The sequence below is a fragment of the Geotrypetes seraphini genome, chromosome 1, assembly GCF_902459505.1.
Source record: "Geotrypetes seraphini chromosome 1, aGeoSer1.1, whole genome shotgun sequence".
Classification (NCBI taxonomy): Eukaryota; Metazoa; Chordata; class Amphibia; order Gymnophiona; family Dermophiidae; genus Geotrypetes; species Geotrypetes seraphini.
Window position 1 is genome coordinate 145581329 of NC_047084.1, and position 18779 is coordinate 145600107.

Genomic DNA, 18779 nt, shown 5'->3' on the forward strand with positions numbered 1-18779 from the left:
GGAGCACATTGCAAGACAAGGAGGCAAGCAGGAGAAAGCAGAAGAGAGAGACAGAGGATTTAGGGCAAAAGCAGAAGGAAGGAAGGCAAACCGAAGCTGAGAAGGGGAGAGAAGAGGCAGGAGACTAAGAGGATCGGCGAGAGTTAGCTCCGCCCACCCCTGACATCAGCCACCGAAACTCCCCCTTAGCCAGGCTACTCAGCAGCAACTTCAATTTTCAACCTTCAATCTTCCAAATTAAATTCAAAAAATATAAAAAAAAAAAAAAAAAAAATTTATCTATCCTTTCTTCTATACTCACTTTTTTTCTTCTCTCTCTACTTCTCAATCTAGCTACACGTCGGGCACACTCCAGCTCACCAACTTTAGATCACATGGAAGGAATTATGGATGCAGCAGAAGGCAAGCGAAGCTTTCCAGTATACTGCATTGACTGTCACATGTATGACTACCTCCCTTCCGGGAGGCAGGCCTACATATGCAGTCGATGTCAGGAACTGGCTAGCCTAAAGAAGGAGATCGGGAGACTACAGGTCAAAGTACAGGAGCTAGAGGGACTCCGCTCCATAGAGGAACCAAGGGAATTTGAACCAACCGAGGACACCAGCAGAGATAACCACATCCACGAACAGGTCAGAGAGCTCGAAAGATTCATCGAGGAGGCCTGCAAGATGGTAGAAATACAGGATCACCCGCTCTACAGAAGGGAACAAACGGATGGAGGACAGGACCCGCCAGGAGCGTCCAGGACCCACCAGGACCCACCAGGAGCCGAGGGAGAGGAACCTTGCGGAGGAATCAACCAGGAGAAGGAAGGATTGGAGGATCCAATCATCGACACAGACCTGAGACCCAGGAGGAAGCTGAGGAGAGGAAAATCTGCTATCGTGGTGGGAGATTCAATCCTGAGAGAGGTGGACAGTCACATAGCAGGAGGCAGAGCTGATCGCCTAGTGACATGTCTCCCAGGGGCGAGGACAAAGGACATCTCCGACAGAATCGAGAGTATCATGGAGGGAGCTGAGACAGAGGACACAGCAGTGATAATCCACGTCGGAACAAATGACGTCAGCAGAAGGAATTTCAACATGACTACACTGACCGAGCAGTTTAAGATCCTGGGGAGGAAGCTGAAGCTGAGAACAGGGAAGATAGCCTTTTCAGAGATCCTGCCAGTACCAAGAGCAGATGCGAAGAGGCAGACCGAGCTGCAAGCAACAAATGGATGGCTGAGGCGATGGTGTGACGAGGAGGGTTTCCTCTTTGTACGGAACTGGTCAACCTTCCTGGGGAAAAACAAGCTCTATAGGAGAGACGGACTGCATTTGAGCACGGCTGGGACGAGGATGCTGGCACGTAACATCCAGACCTGCATAGACATGAATTTAAACTGATAACAAGGGGAAAGCCGATAGTCGATCTGACCTCGACACATCGGACCACAGTATCAAGCAAGGATACTGAAACAGAAAATGGCGATAGTGGACTAGAGACAAAATGGACACTTTATGGACATAAACCCAAAGATGCAGCACAGGGACCCGAGAGGCAACTAGAAATAAAGAGTAAGACAAGGAGGAAACAGCAGGACCCAGAGGGCTATCAAAGAACAAAAAAGCGGGCAGAGGACGGGATAGACACACCACAGGAGGCAACACGTGAGGAGACCAGCAGGAGCAACAAATCAAGAGTAGATCCAAAAGAAAAGGTAACAAACTGGGACTTAAATTGCCTATATACAAATGCTAGGAGCCTAAGGACTAAAATGGGGGAGCTAGAAGTTATAGCCGGAAATAAGGACATAGACATACTAGGAATCACAGAGACATGGTGGACAGAGGACAACAAATGGGATGTGGCCCTTCCAGGGTATAAACTCTACAGGAAGGACAGAGCACACAAAAAGGGAGGAGGAATAGCACTGTATATAAAGGACTCCATTCCTTCATCCAGAACAGAAACAACAATAAGGGCGGACAGTCTGGAGTCACTATGGGTTAAGCTGACAGGAGGGGAAGGAGCTGACATCAAATTGGGATTGTACTATCGCCCACCAGGACAGTCAGAAGCAAACGACCTGGAACTGGAGGCCGAACTGAGGCAGGAGTGCAAAAGTGGAAGGGTGGTGGTTATGGGGGATTTCAACTATCCGGGAATAGACTGGGACATTGGGCACTCAAATTGCACGAGAGAAACTAAATTCCTAGAGGCGATAAGGGACTGTTTCATGGAGCAGCTGGTCACGGAACCAACGCGAGGGGATGCCACGCTAGACCTAATCCTCAACGGGCTAGAAGGACCCGCAAAGGAGGTGGTGGTAATAGCACCATTAGGGAACAGTGATCACAACATGATCCAGTACAAATTAAACATGGGAACATCAAAGGTGAAAAGAACCAAAACGACAGCACTCAACTTCAGAAAGGGAAACTACAAGGACATGAGGAAAATGGTAGGAAAAAAGCTCAACAGCAACTCAGGGAAGGTGAAGACCGTAAAGGAAGCCTGGACACTGCTTAAAGGCACAGTGCTCGAGGCACAAGACCTGTGCGTCCTAAGGTTTAGGAAAGGGTGCAAAAAAAATCGAACTAGAAACCCAGCATGGATAACATCTGCAGTTAAAAAGGCGATAAGTGACAAGAAATCATCCTTCAAGAAATGGAAAAAGGATCCAACAAAGGAAAACCAGGAAAAGCACAAAAGACACCAGAAAGAATGTCATCGAGAGGTCAGGAAGGCAAAGAGAGAATATGAGGAAAGACTGGCAGGAGAAGCAAGAAACTTCAAACCCTTCTTCAGGTATGTGAAAGGGAAACAACCAGCCAGAGAGGAAGTGGGACCACTGGACGACGGAGACAGGAAAGGAGCGATAAAGGAGGAAAAAGAGATAGCTGAAAGGTTAAACAAATTCTTCTCGTCAGTCTTCACCAGAGAGGACACATCCAATATCCCAGAACCCGAGGTGATTATAAACGGAGAACACGACGAAAGGCTGGTACAACTAGAGGTAAGCAAAGAGGATGTCCTCAGACAGATAGACAGACTAAAGAGCGACAAATCACCAGGCCCGGACGGCATCCACCCAAGGGTACTAAAAGAACTGAGAAATGAAATAGCAGAGACACTTCGCCAAATATGTAACCTCTCCCTAAAAACTGGGGAGATCCCAGAGGACTGGAAAATAGCAAATGTCACGCCCATCTTTAAGAAGGGATCAAGGGGTGACCCGGGAAACTACAGGCCTGTGAGCTTGACCTCGGTTCCTGGAAAGATGCTGGAAGCAATGGTAAAGGACACAATCTGCGAACACATAGAAAACAATGGACAACTGAAGGCGAGCCAGCATGGCTTCTGCAAGGGAAGGTCGTGCCTCATGAACTTGCTGTACTTCTTTGAGGGAATAAACAGTCAGATGGATAAGGGTGAATCCATAGACATCATTTACCTTGACTTCCAAAAAGCCTTCGACAAGGTACCACACGAACGGCTACTTAAAAAACTGTGGAACCACGGGGTGCAAGGGGATATCTACCGATGGATCAAACACTGGCTAGCGGGCAGGAAACAGAGGGTTGGAGTCAAGGGCCAATACTCAGATTGGCAATGGGTCACGAGCGGAGTTCCGCAGGGGTCGGTGCTGGGACCTCTACTATTCAATATATTTATTAACGATCTGGAAACGGGGACAAAATGTGAGGTTATCAAATTTGCTGATGACACCAAACTCTGCAGCAGGGTTAGAAACACGGAAGACTGTGAAGACCTACAAAAGGACCTAACGAGACTGGAAGACTGGGCAAAAAAGTGGCAAATGAGTTTTAACGTGGAGAAATGCAAGGTCATGCATGTAGGGAAAAAGAACCCGATGTTCAACTACAAAATGGGGGGAACACTGCTAGGGGTGAGTAACCTGGAAAGGGACTTGGGGGTGATGGTCGACTCATCACTGAAACCATCGGCGCAATGTGCGACAGCCTCAAAGAAAGCAAACAGAATGCTGGGCATCATCAAAAAGGGTATCACAACCCGGACGAAGGAAGTCATCATGCCGCTGTATCGCGCAATGGTGCGCCCGCACCTGGAGTACTGTGTTCAATACTGGTCGCCGTACCTCAAGAAGGACATGGCGGTACTCGAGGGAGTGCAGAGGAGGGCGACTAAGCTGATAAAAGGTATGGAAAATTTTCCATACGCTGACAGGTTAAAAATGCTGGGGCTGTTCTCCCTGGAGAAGAGGAGACTTAGAGGGGACATGATAGAAACCTTCAAAATCCTTAAGGGCATAGAGAGAGTAAATAAGGACAGATTCTTCATACTGAGGGGAGCCACAAGCACTAGGGGTCACTCGGAGAAATTGAAAGGGGACAGGTTTAGAACAAATGCTAGAAAATTCTTTTTTACGCAGAGGGTGGTGGACACATGGAACGCGCTTCCGGAGGAAGTGATAGGCCAGAACTCTGTACAGGGGTTCAAGAAGGGTTTGGATAGGTTCCTGGAGGATAAAGGGATAGAGGGGTACAGATAGAACTTGAGGTAGGTTATAAAAGTGGTCAGAAACCACTTCACAGGTCGCAGACCTGATGGGCCGCCGCGGGAGCGGACCACTGGGCGAGATGGACCTCGGTCTGACCCAGTGGAGGCAACTTCTTATGTTCTTATGTTCTTATGTGAGCAGCAGTCTTCACACGCTGTTTCGGGCTCTTCTACTGCTCTGATTTGCTCCGGACGTGCCACAGTAAATCAGGGCAGTAGAAGGACCCGAAGCAGCGTGTGAAGACTGCTGCACACGCTGCTTGAATTGCCATGTGTAGTCGGGCCCGCGGGAAGGGAAGGGGGGGGCGGTAAAGGACTCGGGACCACGTTTGTAGTCGCGTCTGCGGGAAGGGAAAGGGGGTAGAGGAAACGCTAATGCTGCTGCACAGGTAACTGGTGTGGGGGGAGGGAAATGGAAGGGGGAGGGAATGCTGCTTTGGACAGACAGACAGAGGGAGGAAGGGAGACAGAAAGACAAGAAGAAAGACACAGGGCCAGGTGCACAGGGAACTGGTGTGGGGGGAGGGAAATGGAGGGGGAGGGAATGCTGCTTTGGACAGACAGACAGAGGGAGGAAGGGAGACAGAAAGAAAAGAAGAAAGACACAGGGGCAGAGAGATACACAGAAAGACAAACAGACAAAGGGGGCCAGGGACAGAGACAGATAGAAAGAAAGACAGCGGGAGTCGCGTCAGGAGGGGTGCGGGATGCCGCAGAGGGAACTTTTCCAATGGGTGCAACTGGGCGGCTGTCGAGAACCTCTGATCAGGGGCAGAGCAAGGTAAGTGTATCATAGGGATAAGAAGGAGGAGGGGGGAGAAAAAGGGACGCCTACTGCTGGACAGGGGGAGAAGGAAAGAGGTGCTGATGGACAGGGGGGGAAGAAAAAGGAACGGAGGCCTAATGTTGGACAGGGGGAGAAGGAAGGTGCTGCTGGACAGGGGGAAGGTAAAACAGGGAGAAGGGCTGCTGCTGCATAAGGAGAGCTGTGAAGGGGTGGTGGTGGACACAGGGGAGGTAAAAGGAAGGGAGAATGGACAGGGGGAGCCGGCAAGGGGTGGTGATGGACTGCCAAGGAAAAAGAAAGACAGAAAGAAAGAAAGAAAGCAGCTAAGGAGAGAGAGAGAGAGAAAGAAATAAAGAGAGACACACACACATATATTCTAGCACCCGTTAATGTAACGGGCTATAAGACTAGTAAATATATAAAACAGAGGCTGTAGATCAATAATGTAACACAACATACTTAACATAATTTTAATTCTTATATACTGCACACACCTCCAAGAGTGGCTCGCTGCTGTTTACAAATCAAGAAAATAGTCACAATACCATGAAGTGCAAATACAATGCTACAGATTAAAATGCAATAATAAACTGGCATCTCAATTGGCTGCCAGACAGCGGTAGGATGCTCGATTATAGAATCGGCCCCTTAGTGCTTTGGGTGACTTAGTAAAAGGGATGGTTAATTTTTCTTTTGAATAAAATTCTCAATTTTGGGGGGGGAGGGTTTGCATCTCATATATGACCTTTTCTCTGTATGTCCGGAAAATTTTTTAAACCCAATTAAAAAAAAAAATCCAAGGGTAACAAGAAAAAAAAAAAAGTTCACAGAACGCTGCACCTGCTTTTCCTGAGGCTACTTTTTCCCAGCCGACACTATCCATGTTGTTGCCTCCCCTGGCCTAACCCTGCCCCAGAAACATCTCCACAAAACCGTGGAAGAAACTGGTACGACGAACGAGGTGATTAAATTTGCAGACTATACAAAGTTATTCAGAGTAGTGAAGACACAGAAGGACTGCGAAGACCTGCAATGTGACATAAACATGCTCGAGAAATGGGCCACAACATGGCAAATAAGGTTTAACGTGGATAAGTGTAAGGTGATGCATGTCGGTAACAAAAATCTTATACACGAATACAGGATGTCCAGTGTAGTACTCGGAGAGACTCCCCAGGAAAGACTTGGGAGTACTGGTCAACAAGTCAATGAAGCCACCGCGCAATGTGTGGTGGCGGCAAAAAGGGCGAACAGAATGCTAGGAATGATTAAGAAGGGGATCATGAACAGATCAGAGGTTATCATGCCACTGTACCAGACCATGGTACGCCCCCACCTGGAATACTGCATCCAGCACTGGTCGCCGTTCATGAAGGAGGACACAGTACTACTCGAAAGGGTCCAAAGAAGAGAGACTAAAATGGTTAAAGAGCTGGAGGAGTTGCCGTATAGTGAGAGATTGGAGAAACTGGGCCTCTTCTCCCTTGAATGAGAAGACTGAGAAGGGACATGATCAAAACATTCAAGATAATGAAGGGGATAGACTTAGTAGATAAAGACAGGTTGGAAGGTAGGAAGAACGAGAAGCCACTCTCTAAAGTTAAAAGGGGATAGATTCCGTACAAACGTAAGAAAGTTCTTCTTCACCCAGAGAGTGGTGGAAAACTGGAACGCTCTTCCGGAGTCTGTTATAGGGGAAAACATCCTCCAGGGTTTCGAGACAAAGTTGGACAAGTTCCTGCTGAACCAGAACGTACGCAGGTAAGGCGAGACTCAAGTCAGGGCACTGGTCTTTGCCCTACGGGCCGCCGCAGGAGCGGACTGCTGGGCACGAGGGTCCACTGGTCTGACCCAGCAGCAGCAATTCTTATGTTCTTAATCTGCATACACGAAGGGCAAGTTTCAAAAAGTTATTTTATCTGGGTATATAACCATGCATAAGAATAAATGACCTTTGAAAGTTGCCCTCTTCATCTAAAAAAAAAAACAAACTCTCCAAAATCTCAAGATATACAATTAGAACTTTTAACTGCTGCTCTTTCTACTATTTACTAATACTATTTCTAATGTACTTACAAAGATGGCAGCCGTTTAAGTCATCATTTGTGCTGTCTTGTTTTGCTGCACATTGGCGATCCTGTGCTGTGCCTGGCGACTGATCCATGATGAGTGGTGCAAATGTTGAGTTGGAGAGGGAGTGTTGCCGGGGCCGACGGAGGGTGACTGGGTCGCCGAATGGAGGTGGTTGCCGACGCGGAAGCGCCACGGATGAGGTGAAAGGCGTGGACTCTGGTCTCCCTGCAGCTATGCAGGTTAGGATCTCCTACTGGCAATGCGACACCAGCAGGACGGGAGGTCTGGAGAATGGCTATTCATCATGCCTGGAGTCTCACAGCGTCAGATGTCATGCAGCCGACTTGGATTGCTGTTTGTGAATGACGGTGCCAACAAGGGTGAGGTCTGGTTGAGTGAACTGCATTGTCCAGACCAGGGAACAGTGAACTGAAGCTGGAAGATCTGTGAGCTGTTGAAAATAATGAACAGTATACCAGAAAATCGAAAAATGCTTCTCTCTGCTTTGAAAAAGTGGTCCCATGGCTGATGTGCAGAGGTCGATGATGGCGGTTACCCAGCTGAAACATCTAAAGCTCTAAGGATGATGATATTGTTGACTGATGGAAATGAAATCAAGTCCTTCCCGATTTTTGTTCTATTAAGCAAAGCCCTCCCTCCCTCCGACGTCAGCGCTGACATCGTGAAGACTTCTGTTCGGCTGTGTGCTGTGGCAGGGCAGGCAGGGAAAAGGCAGTGGTACAAGGCGGGGGGCGGTCCGCCCCGGGTCCCCCGACCAACCGACAACAGGCCCGGTCCGTCAAACCTCCTTGCCCTGTAGCAGCGAATCTAAATTACTTTATTACAGCAGCTTCAATACTTCAGCTGCTGTAAGAAGGTAATTTAGATTCGCGGCTACAGGGCAGGGAGGTTTGTTGGACCGGGCCTGTTCTGTTGTCAGTCGGGCGGGTAAGCGCCACAAAGGTAATGGGCAGGGAGGGAGAAAGGGAGGAAAGGTGGAGTGGAGAGGAAAAGGCGCTTAAGGTAAAACTGAGGGGGGAGAAGGACGCTTAAAGCACATGGGGAAGACAGAGGGGGGAGAAGGACGCTGACAGGACATGGGGAAGATGGGGGGGAGAAGGACGCTGAAAGGAAATGGGGAAGAAAGAGTGGGGAGAAGACGCTGGCAGGGAAGAAGACAGAGATGCCAGACTATGGGGGGAGCGGAGGGAAGAAGATGGGTGCCAGACCAATTTGGAAGGGGGGAAAAAGGGAGGCACAGTAACAGAGCAAATGGAAGACGCAGAGAGAAGAGAGACAGTGGATGGAAGGAATTGAATGAGAACATGAGGAAAGCAGAAATCAGGCAACAAAGGTAGGGAAAAAAATTCTATTTCTTTTTTTTTTTTTGCTTTAGGATAAAGTAGTATATTAGTTGTGTTGATAAAAATTTATAAACATTATAGGCTCTGGTAGAAACCCGTTTACAAAGTATGCATTCTTCCCAATTAATATTTCCAAATTAATAAAGTCTTTTTGCTTATTTGTAAATGGGTTTCTACCAGAGCCTTTAATTCAGTAGCATAATTAAATGAAATAACTATTTCTGTAGTTTATAGGGACGGGTGGGGACAGAGGGGATTCCTCGCGGGGACGGGTGGGGACGGAGGGGATTCCTCACGGGGACGGGTGGATTCCTCACGGGGACGGGTGGGGACGGAGGGATTCCTCGCGGGGACGGGTGGGATTCCTCACGGGGATGGGTGGGGACGGGTGGGACTTTGGCGGGGACGGGTGGGATCTGTCCCCGCGCAACTCTCTAATCCAGAAGCATTATAATACTCTTGGTCTCATTTACCATCCCTTTCCTAATAATTCCTAGCATCCTGTTTGCTTTTTTTTTTGGCCACTGCCAAATCAGAACAGCTGAAACTAAACAAGGAGATTCTAAGTGGACCTTTGTTCCTACAGACATAACACAGCCATTATTTCCCCCAGTGAAGTGAAGCTTTCAGTCCAACACATAAAGACAGAGTGAGAAGGAAAAAAAAACCCCAAGTCGACTGTCTTAGCACTCAAGAGCTGGTTTGTAATGAAACTGAACAAGCTTTGACTAACTAGTAATTTTACTTTTGCCTTGTCCCTCCTCCCGTTCATATTGGTTTTGGATCCTTTAATAAGAAAGATACTATTGAATCCCGAGATTACTGGGCAGCAGAATTTTAAAAATATCAGCATTATGCTGATGAACCTATTTGTCCATCTGACAAATTCTCATCCATTCTTACCAGTTCTTTTGGCATTATATAGCAGAACACAGAGACTTCTCTGGTTTAAAATTAAATATGCATAAATCGGAGGCACAGGCAACAGGACATTGCGTTACAAGTCCAACGGGGTGCACTGGACTTGGGGGGACTTTTGATATTTGATTACGCAGTTACCTTCAGAACTTGCATACCCTCTATGGGACCATTTTATTCCCATATACAAGACAGAAGCTAGAAGCTTCGTTCTTTGCTTGAAAGAATATGCTTGCATTAGATGACATTATTTCACAAACGGCTAAAGGCTCTCCAAAGGCTGCCTTTATGGCTTCTTGCAAAAGATGTGCAGAGTTTGCAGAGCACGTTGGCCAAATTTCGTTGGACAGGGAAGAACTCTAAAATCTGATTTACAAGGCTATAAAAATCCCCAATTTACAAGAGGGATGGGCTACGAAAGGAGCCAGCGTACCAAATATTCGCACTTACCGTATATACTCGAATATAAACCGAGATTTGGGGGGCCAATAAAATGGCTCAAAAATGGGGGGGTCTCAGCTTAGATTCGGGTCAGCGCCCTCCCCCCTTTCCTGGATCTGTTGCAGGCCTCCATCGGGCCTGGTGGTCCAGCGGTGGGTCCGGGACAGGGCTGATGGGAGTCTGCCTTTTGAAGCTATTTCAAGTTCAAAACATTACTTAATCCCTCCAGTAGTCCTTTGGTCACTTTTGTGGCACTTGGACCCTTTTTAAAAACAGGTCTAGCTCCGGACATCCAAGTTCCATCCTGGATGTCTTGCGAAAGGGCCAGTTATTGATGCAAGAGTCCAAGCCTAAGCCCGCTCATTACACGCCTTCAAACATGCTTCCTTGAATTTTGGATGCACAGCGGCTGGGACACCTCGCAAGACGTCCAAAAAGACAGCTCTGAAAACAGGCACTTTGATGTCCCAGTAATTAGGATGTTCAAGTGCCGATTTATGACGGTTTTTGGACATCTTTATTTTTTGCTTATGAGCCCCCATACTTTCTTAGTCCTCAGTTTGACTGGTGGGAGTGGGTTGAAGGGACAAGATCCTGGTTATTTAAGGGGGGGGTCAATGTAATAGAAAGTTATAAGATCAAAGACGTCTCATGGTTGTCGGTATTTGATACTGGTGTATTATGGGATGGCTGGAGACTATTACTGAGTTTGAAAGGGGGGAATTTTCAACAGTAACGTAACTTTTTTGTAACTTACATTGTTCTGTCTGTGCTGTTATTTTGATTCATTTAATAAAAAGGGCTTGGGCCCGCTCCTTTTCAACATATTCATAGGGGACCTAACTCAGGGGCTTCAAGGTAAGATAACGTTATTTCCCGACGACGCCAAACTATGCAATATAGTGAGAGACGGCAATTCACTCATAGTATGACACAGGACCTACATTTGTTGGAGCTTTAGTCCTCGACCTGGCAGCTGGGCTTCAACGCTAAGAAATGCAAGATCATGCACCTCGGCAGCAGAAATCCGTGCAGAACTTACACCTTGAATGGTGAAACCTTAGCTAGAACTTCAACAGAACGAGACTTGGGAGTGATCATCAGCGCAGACATGAAAACTGCTGATCATGTGGAGAAGGCTTCATCTAAGGCAAGACAGTTGTTAGGTTGCATCTGCAGGAGTTTCGTCAGCCGGAAGTCATAATGCCATTATACAGAACCATGGTGAGACCTCATTTGGAATACTGTGTGCAATTCTGGAGGCCACACCACCAGGTTGGTCTCGGGGCTCAAGGATCTATCGTACGAGGAAAGGCTGAAATATTTGCGGCTGTACTCACTCAAGGAACTAGGGAGAGAGGAGACATGATCGAGACGTTTAAGTATATTACCGACCGTATCGAGATGGAAGAAGAGATTCTCTTTCTCAAAAGGACCCTCAGCCACAAGAGGGCATCCGCTCAAGCTCAGGGGCGGGAAATTTCGTGGCGACACCAGGAAATATTTCTTCACCGAGAGAGTGGTTAATCCTTGGAACGAGCTGCCGGTGCAGGTGATCGAGGCAAACAGCGTGCAAGAATTTAAGAGCAAATGGGATAGTAGACTTGGGGGTGGGTCAGTAGAGTGGGCAGACCTGATGGGCTATGGCCCTTATCTGCCGTCATCTTCTATGTTTCTATAAATACTGTTATGCTAACCATTTTTACCCTATTCTCTGACAATGCATTTTAGAGTTTAATTACATGTTGATGGAAGAAATATTTTCTCCAATTAGTGTATGGTGCAGTGGTTAAAGCTACAGCCTCAGCACCCTAGGGATATGGGTTCAAACCCACACTTCTCCTTATGACCCTGGGTAAGTCACTTAATCCCCACATTGCCCCAGGTATATTAGATTGTGAGCCCCCTTGGACAGACAGGTAAAAATGCTTGAGTATCTGAATAAATTCATGTAAACCATTCTGAGCTTCCCTGGGAGAATGAGATATAAATCTGAACAAATAAATAGTGTGAAAAGTTTCAATCTCTCATAACCAGAGCTGGTATTGTGACATCATAATACCTTATCCACCAATAAGAGCCAACCTCATGAGTGATATCACAATGGCTTGATTGTCCTATACTTGACTCACTTTTGCTACATTTTTTTTTTTATTCTTTATTGATTTTCAAATTTTGACAGTGCAATACAAATACATTAAACATGAACATTATACATAACACACTTAAAATTCACAAAATTAATACATTACCATTCCTTTTCTCCCTCCTTTCCTTACATAACTATTACACTGCATATGTATATATATTATTGCAATATTATAGATAAATACCTTTAGCAAACCCAAATACCTTCCCCCCACCCCACCTCACCCAGATGTGTAAGGAATCTGTAAAAAGGGAGATACCTGACATTCATGGCAATTCAACATAAGCAGTCAATGGGCTCCACACCTTATTGAATATCATACTAGACCCCAAACACTCCGCATTCATTCTCTCATATTTATAAGTGGAACAAATGTGTAATTCAGTCTGTCGTAACTCTTCCAGTTACGCGTTTCATCTGGATGGCTATTCCGGTCATAATCAAGAAGAGCCGGCTTTTATATCTATCTAAAGAAGGCTTAATATGAAATATTGTACCACAAATTATGGCTTCGTAGGTTAACGAGATTGATGACTCAAGAATAATATTTATTTGTCCCCCAAATTGACTTCCAGAAATTATCAATGGACAATAATACAACAGATGATCCAAGGTCCCTATATCAATATGACAATGCCAGCATCTATTAGACTTAGAACTATCTGCCTTATTCAAACGAACTGGGGTCCAAAAAATCCTATGTAATAAGAATTACCAAGTTTGTCTCATAGATGCTGACGCTGTACATCGTAATCTCCAAGTCCATCGAGATGCAGAAATATACTGCTTAATCTCAATGCTCCAAATATCTTTCAGACTATTCTTTGGTTTTTTCTTCAAAGTTTCCGAAATTAATTTATACCACCTGGCGGCCTAATGTCCTAACAAATCTGTCTGATAGCATAGGATCTGCAAACTATAATAAGTTTTTAAGTTATTCCATTCAGGGAACCCGCTCCGAATGGCCTGCTTCAACTGCAACCATCTGTAATTTTGAGACTTTAAGAGACCAAATACTTGTGGCAGTCGTGAAAAATCAAGCATTTGGACTGTTTTTTAAAACCAAAATATTGGATGTTGGAAAATTGCTACATTTTGATTTCTAGAGTGGTACAGTGGATAAAGCTACAGCCTCAGCACCCTGAAGCTCTGGGTTCAAACCCATGCTGCTCTTTGTGACCCACTTAATCCCCCACTGCCCCAGGTACATTAGGAAGATTGTGAACCCACCGGAATACACAGGGAAAAATGATTGAGTATCTGAATAAATTCATGTAAACCGTTCTATGGTCCCTTGGGAGAACGATACATGACCCCTAATCCTTCTATGTTCCGCTTCACTCAGGATGTCACAGACCTCTGTCATATCCATAAAGAAGTATTCCCCCTTATTCTCTCGAAGCTTCTGAAATGATTTGGCTCTAGGTCAGGGGTGTCCAACCTTTTGGCTTCCCTGGGCCGCATTGGCCGAAAAAAATGTTTCTGGGGCTGCACAAACGCTGCAGCAAGACAGAGGAGGGAGCCGGCAAGACGGTAAACACCCGGGGGCAGCAGAGGAAAACACTACATCGCCCTCGACCGGGGCCGCATGGCCGAAAGTTGGACACTCCTGCTAGGTATCCCGACAGCCGCCCTAGAATATGCTGTGCAAATCTGATCCGGTACATAGTACTCCAGAGTAATAGATGAGGCATGGTGGCTGAATATTGAGTGCTAAGCTTTTAGCACTTTCCAGGTTCATATGGAAAAACAGGAATTCAGTCCTGGGAGCAGTGTGGTGGCCTAATGGTTAATGCAGTGGGCCGAGAACTAGAGTTCCCACACCTCCCACCGATGCTCCTTGAGGCTTAAGGGAGTCACTTCCTTCACTACTGCCCTTACTTTTAAGATCCTACTACTGGTATTTAAGATACAATAATCAAGTCAACCATTGTTTTTAGACAGATTGCTGATCCCCTATATCATTTATTACCCTAGTCTCATTATTACACCCCTCGCATACCTCTGCTGTACTCCCGCTAATGGTTATAGGTGACTGCAAAATTTGTATTATTCCTTAAATGTTGTCATTTGCTGTTTTCTCACAGTTTTTTTTCATTCTGTAAACCGCTTTGAACCGAAAGACTAATGTGGTTCAAAAAAGCGTGGGATGAACACGCTGTTATTGATAAAGACATACGGAAGCCACTGCTTGCCCTGTATCGGTAGCATGGAATATTGCAACACCTTGGGTTTTGGCCAGGTACTAGTGACCTGGATTGGCCATCGTTGAGAACGGGCTACTGGGCTTGATGGACCCAATATGGCTGTTCTTATCCTCTTACGTGTGCCAAGTAAGGACAGTGAAGTCATTGTAACATCACTGATGAGGTTGGCTCTGAGGCACTGTGGAATGAGGCATTATGACATCACAATCTCAGCTCTGGAATGTTGCTCTCATTGGGGTTCCGGAATCTTGCTATTCTTTGAGATGCTGGAATGTTGCTACTCTTTGGGTTTTGGCCAGGTACTAGTGACCTGGATTGGCCATCATTGAGAACGGGCTACTGGGCTTGATGGACCATTGGTCTGACCCAGTAAGGCTATGCTTATATTCTTACGACACAGAGGATCTAGAATCAGAAAATAATAGCAAATATTGAAGAACTAAGGCCAGTGCTGGGCAGACTTGCACGGTCTGTGTCTGTATATGGCCGTTTGGGGGAGGATGGGCTGGGGAGGGCTTCAATGGCTGGGAGGGTGGAGATGGGCTGGAGTAGGTTTTGACAGAGATTTCAGCAGTTGGAACCCAAGCACAGTACTGGGTAAAGCTTTGGATTCTTGCCCAGAAATAGCTAAGAAGAAAAAATTAAAAAAAATTTAAAATGAATCAGGTTGGGCAGACTGGATGGGCCATTCGGGTCTTTATCTGCCGTCATCTACTATATGGTGCATAAATAAAGGTTTATGTTATGCACTCTTTGTTCCCTTCGACAAAACCTCTCAACCATGCCATCCCTTTGCCACATTACTTGTGATACCAGGCACCACATGTTTTCAGACGCTGGACCCACCATTAGACCAGAATCATCTCTAGAGAAGTTTAAAGCACTAAAGACCTTCCTATTTGATGACACATACAATCCCCTGCCCTGCCTCACGTGCGCGCCCTTCCCTTTCCCTGTACCTTTTTAACTTCTACGGCGTGAGCAGCATACCCACGTCAGCGTCGGCTCGCCCTTTGACGTCACTTCCTAGGCGTGGGTCCCGGACGTGACTTGGAGAGAGCGCTGATGCCGATGTGCGCCGTGGAAGTAAAAAAAAAAAAAAAAAAAGGTATTGGGGAAGGCAAGGAGTGCACGCTCATGGCAAGGAGAGGCCTGGGAGGACGGAGAGGAGGAGGGGTGTCATGCCCTTAGGAAGACCACGCCCAGGACAATCCCCACTTGCTATGCCACTGATTCTTTGCTCTCTTTTAATCAAAGGATAGCATTTATTTATTCAATTTTCTATGCTGTTCTCCCAGGGGAGCTCTGAACAGTTTACGTGAATTTATTCAGGTACACAAGCATTTTCTCCTGTCTGTCCCAGTGGGCTCACAATCTATCTAATGTGCCTGGGGCAATGGAAGGATTAAGTGATTTATCCAAGGTCACAGGGAGCAACATGAGCTTGAACCCACAACCTCAGGGTGTTGTTGAGGCTGCTGCTTTAACCACTGGGCCACTCTAGAAATCAAAGTGAGCCAAGTATAGGACAATGAAGCCTTTGTGACATCACTGATGAGGTTGGCTCTCAGGCATTGGTGGAATGAGGCATTATGACATCACAATACCAGCTCTGGTGATCAGAGGCTGAAACTTTTCACACTTTTACTCAATTTTCCATACTTTTCTCCCAGGGGAGCTCAGAACGGTTTACGTGAATTTATTCAGGTACTCAAGTATTTTTCCATGTCTGTCCCGGTGGGCTCACAATCTATCTAATGTACCTGGGGCAATGGGGGGGATTAAGTGACTTTTCCAGGGTCACAAGGAGCAGCATGGGTTTGAACCCACAACCTCAGGGTGCTGAGGCTGTAGCTTTAACCACTGTACCACAGTCTCCCCTTGGCCTTCTAAGAAGGCAACAATGAAGGCGTACCCAGTTGACAGTCTGCGAATGCAACTTTTTTCCCTTCCTATCACCTATCAATTATGGTATATCCCTCCCCTTCCCTAGTCCATTTCATTCTATCCTCTAGTCCAGCGATGGCGAACCTATGGCACGCGTGCCAGCTGTGACACGCGAAGGCCTTGCAGCTGGCACGTGGGAAGGTCCGCAATAGAGAGCTGCACGGGTCGCGGGGATCCCGTGGGGACGCCTCCGAGGGTCGCGGGGTTCCTGCGGGGCTGAATGTACTAAGTCGCGCGGCTTTTCTCCCTACCTGCTCTGCTTGCAGCACAGAGCCTAACGGAAGTCTTCCCGACGTCAGCGCTGACGTTGGAGGGGAGGGAGGGCTTAAACAAAGCCCTCCCTCACTCCAACGTCAGCGCTGACGTCGGGAAGACTTCCGTTCGGCTCTGTTCTGCAGGCAGGGTAGGTAAGGAGGAGTAGCCTCGCGGCTCGAGTGGCTTCCAAGGGAGGGGGGCGGTCTGCCCTGCCCCGCCCCGTGTGCAGCACAGCCGGCCAGGTCCCCTTACTTTTGTGGCGCTAACCCGACCGACCGACAACAGCCCTGGTCCGACAAACCTCCCTGCCCTTAACCGCGAATCTAAATTACCTTCTTACAGCAGCTGTAAGAAGGAAATTTAGATTCGCGGTTAAGGGCAGGGAGGTTTGTCAGACCGGGGCTATTGTCGGTCGGTCGGGTTAGCGCCACAAAAGTAAGGGGACCTGGCTGGCTGTGCTGCACACGGGGTGGGAGAGAAGGAGGGGGGGAGAAGGACGCTGAAATCACTGGGGAAGACAAAGGGGTGCAGAAGGACGCTGAAAGGCCATGCGGAAGACGGGGGGGGGGAAGGACACTGAAAGCATTTGTGGAAGACAGAAGGGAGAGAAGGACGCTGACAGGACATGGGGAAGACGGGGGGGAGAAGGACGCTGAAAGCACTGGGGAAGACAAAGGGGTGGAGAAGGACGCTGAAAGGCCATGGGGAAGAGGGGGGGAAGGACACTGAAAGCATTTGTGGAAGACAGAAGGGGGAGAAGGACGCTGACAGGACATGGGGAAGACGGGGGGGGGGAGAAGGACGCTGAAAGCACTGGGGAAGACAAAGGGGTGGAGAAGGACGCTGAAAGGCCATGGGGAAGATGGTGGGGGGGGGGAAGGACACTGAAAGCATTTGTGGAAGACAGAAGGGGGAGAAGGACGCTGACAGGACATGGGGAAGACGGGGGGGAGAAGGACGCTGAAAGCACATGGGGAAGACAAAGGGGTGGAGAAGGACGCTGAAAGGCCATGGGGAAGACGGGGTGGGGGGAAGGACACTGAAAGCATTTGTAAAAGACAGAAGGGGGAGAAGGACGCTGACAGGACATGGGGAAGACGGGGGGGAGAAGGACGCTGAAAGCACATGGGGAAGACAAAGGGGTGGAGAAGGACGCTGAAAGGACATGGGGAAGATGGGGGGGTGGAGAAGGACGCTGAAAGGCCATGGGGAAGACGGGGGGAGGGGGTGGAGAAGGACGCTGAAAGGCCATGGGGAAGACAGAGGGGGGAGAAGGATGCTGACAGGACATGGGGAAGATAGGGGGGGAGAAGGACGCTGAAAGCACTGGGGAAGACAAAGGGGTGGAGAAGGACGCTGAAAGGCCATGGGGAAGATGGTGGGGGGGGAAGGACACTGAAAGCATTTGTGGAAGACAGAAGGGGGAGAAGGACGCTGACAGGACATGGGGAAGACGGGGGGGAGAAGGACGCTGAAAGCACATGGGGAAGACAAAGGGGTGGAGAAGGATGCTGAAAGGCCATGGGGAAGACGGGGTGGGGGGGAAGGACACTGAAAGCATTTGTGGAAGACAGAAGGGGAGAAGGACGCTGACAGGACATGGGGAAGACGGGGGGGGGGGAGAAGGACGCTGAAAGCACTGGGGAAGACAAAGGGGTGGAGAAGGACGCTGAAAGCATTTGTGGAAGACAGAAGGGGGAGAAGGACGCTGACAGGACATGGGGAAGACGGGGGGGAGAAGGACGCTGAAAGCACATGGGGAAGACAAAGGGGTGGAGAAGGACGCTGAAAGGCCATGGGGAAGACGGGGTGGGGGGAAGGACACTGAAAGCATTTGTGGAAGACAGAAGGGGGAGAAGGACGCTGACAGGACATGGGGAAGATGGGGGGGAGAAGGACGCTGAAAGCACATGGGGAAGACAAAGGGGTGGAGAAGGACGCTGAAAGGACATGGGGAAGATGGGGGGGTGGAGAAGGACGCTGAAAGGCCATGGGGAAGACGGGGGGAGGGGGTGGAGAAGGACGCTGAAAGGCCATGGGGAAGACAGAGGGGGGAGAAGGATGCTGACAGGACATGGGGAAGATAGGGGGGGAGAAGGACGCTG

At 48.0% G+C, this 18779-nt stretch overlaps 1 protein-coding gene across 1 annotated transcript in view; it reads right to left on the reverse strand.

Annotated features, from left to right (window-relative positions):
* The window catches only part of SETD7 (SET domain containing 7, histone lysine methyltransferase), a 75872-nt gene that overhangs the window by 32101 nt on the left and 24992 nt on the right, over positions 1–18779 (reverse strand). The gene's annotated exons all lie outside the window — the stretch shown is intronic.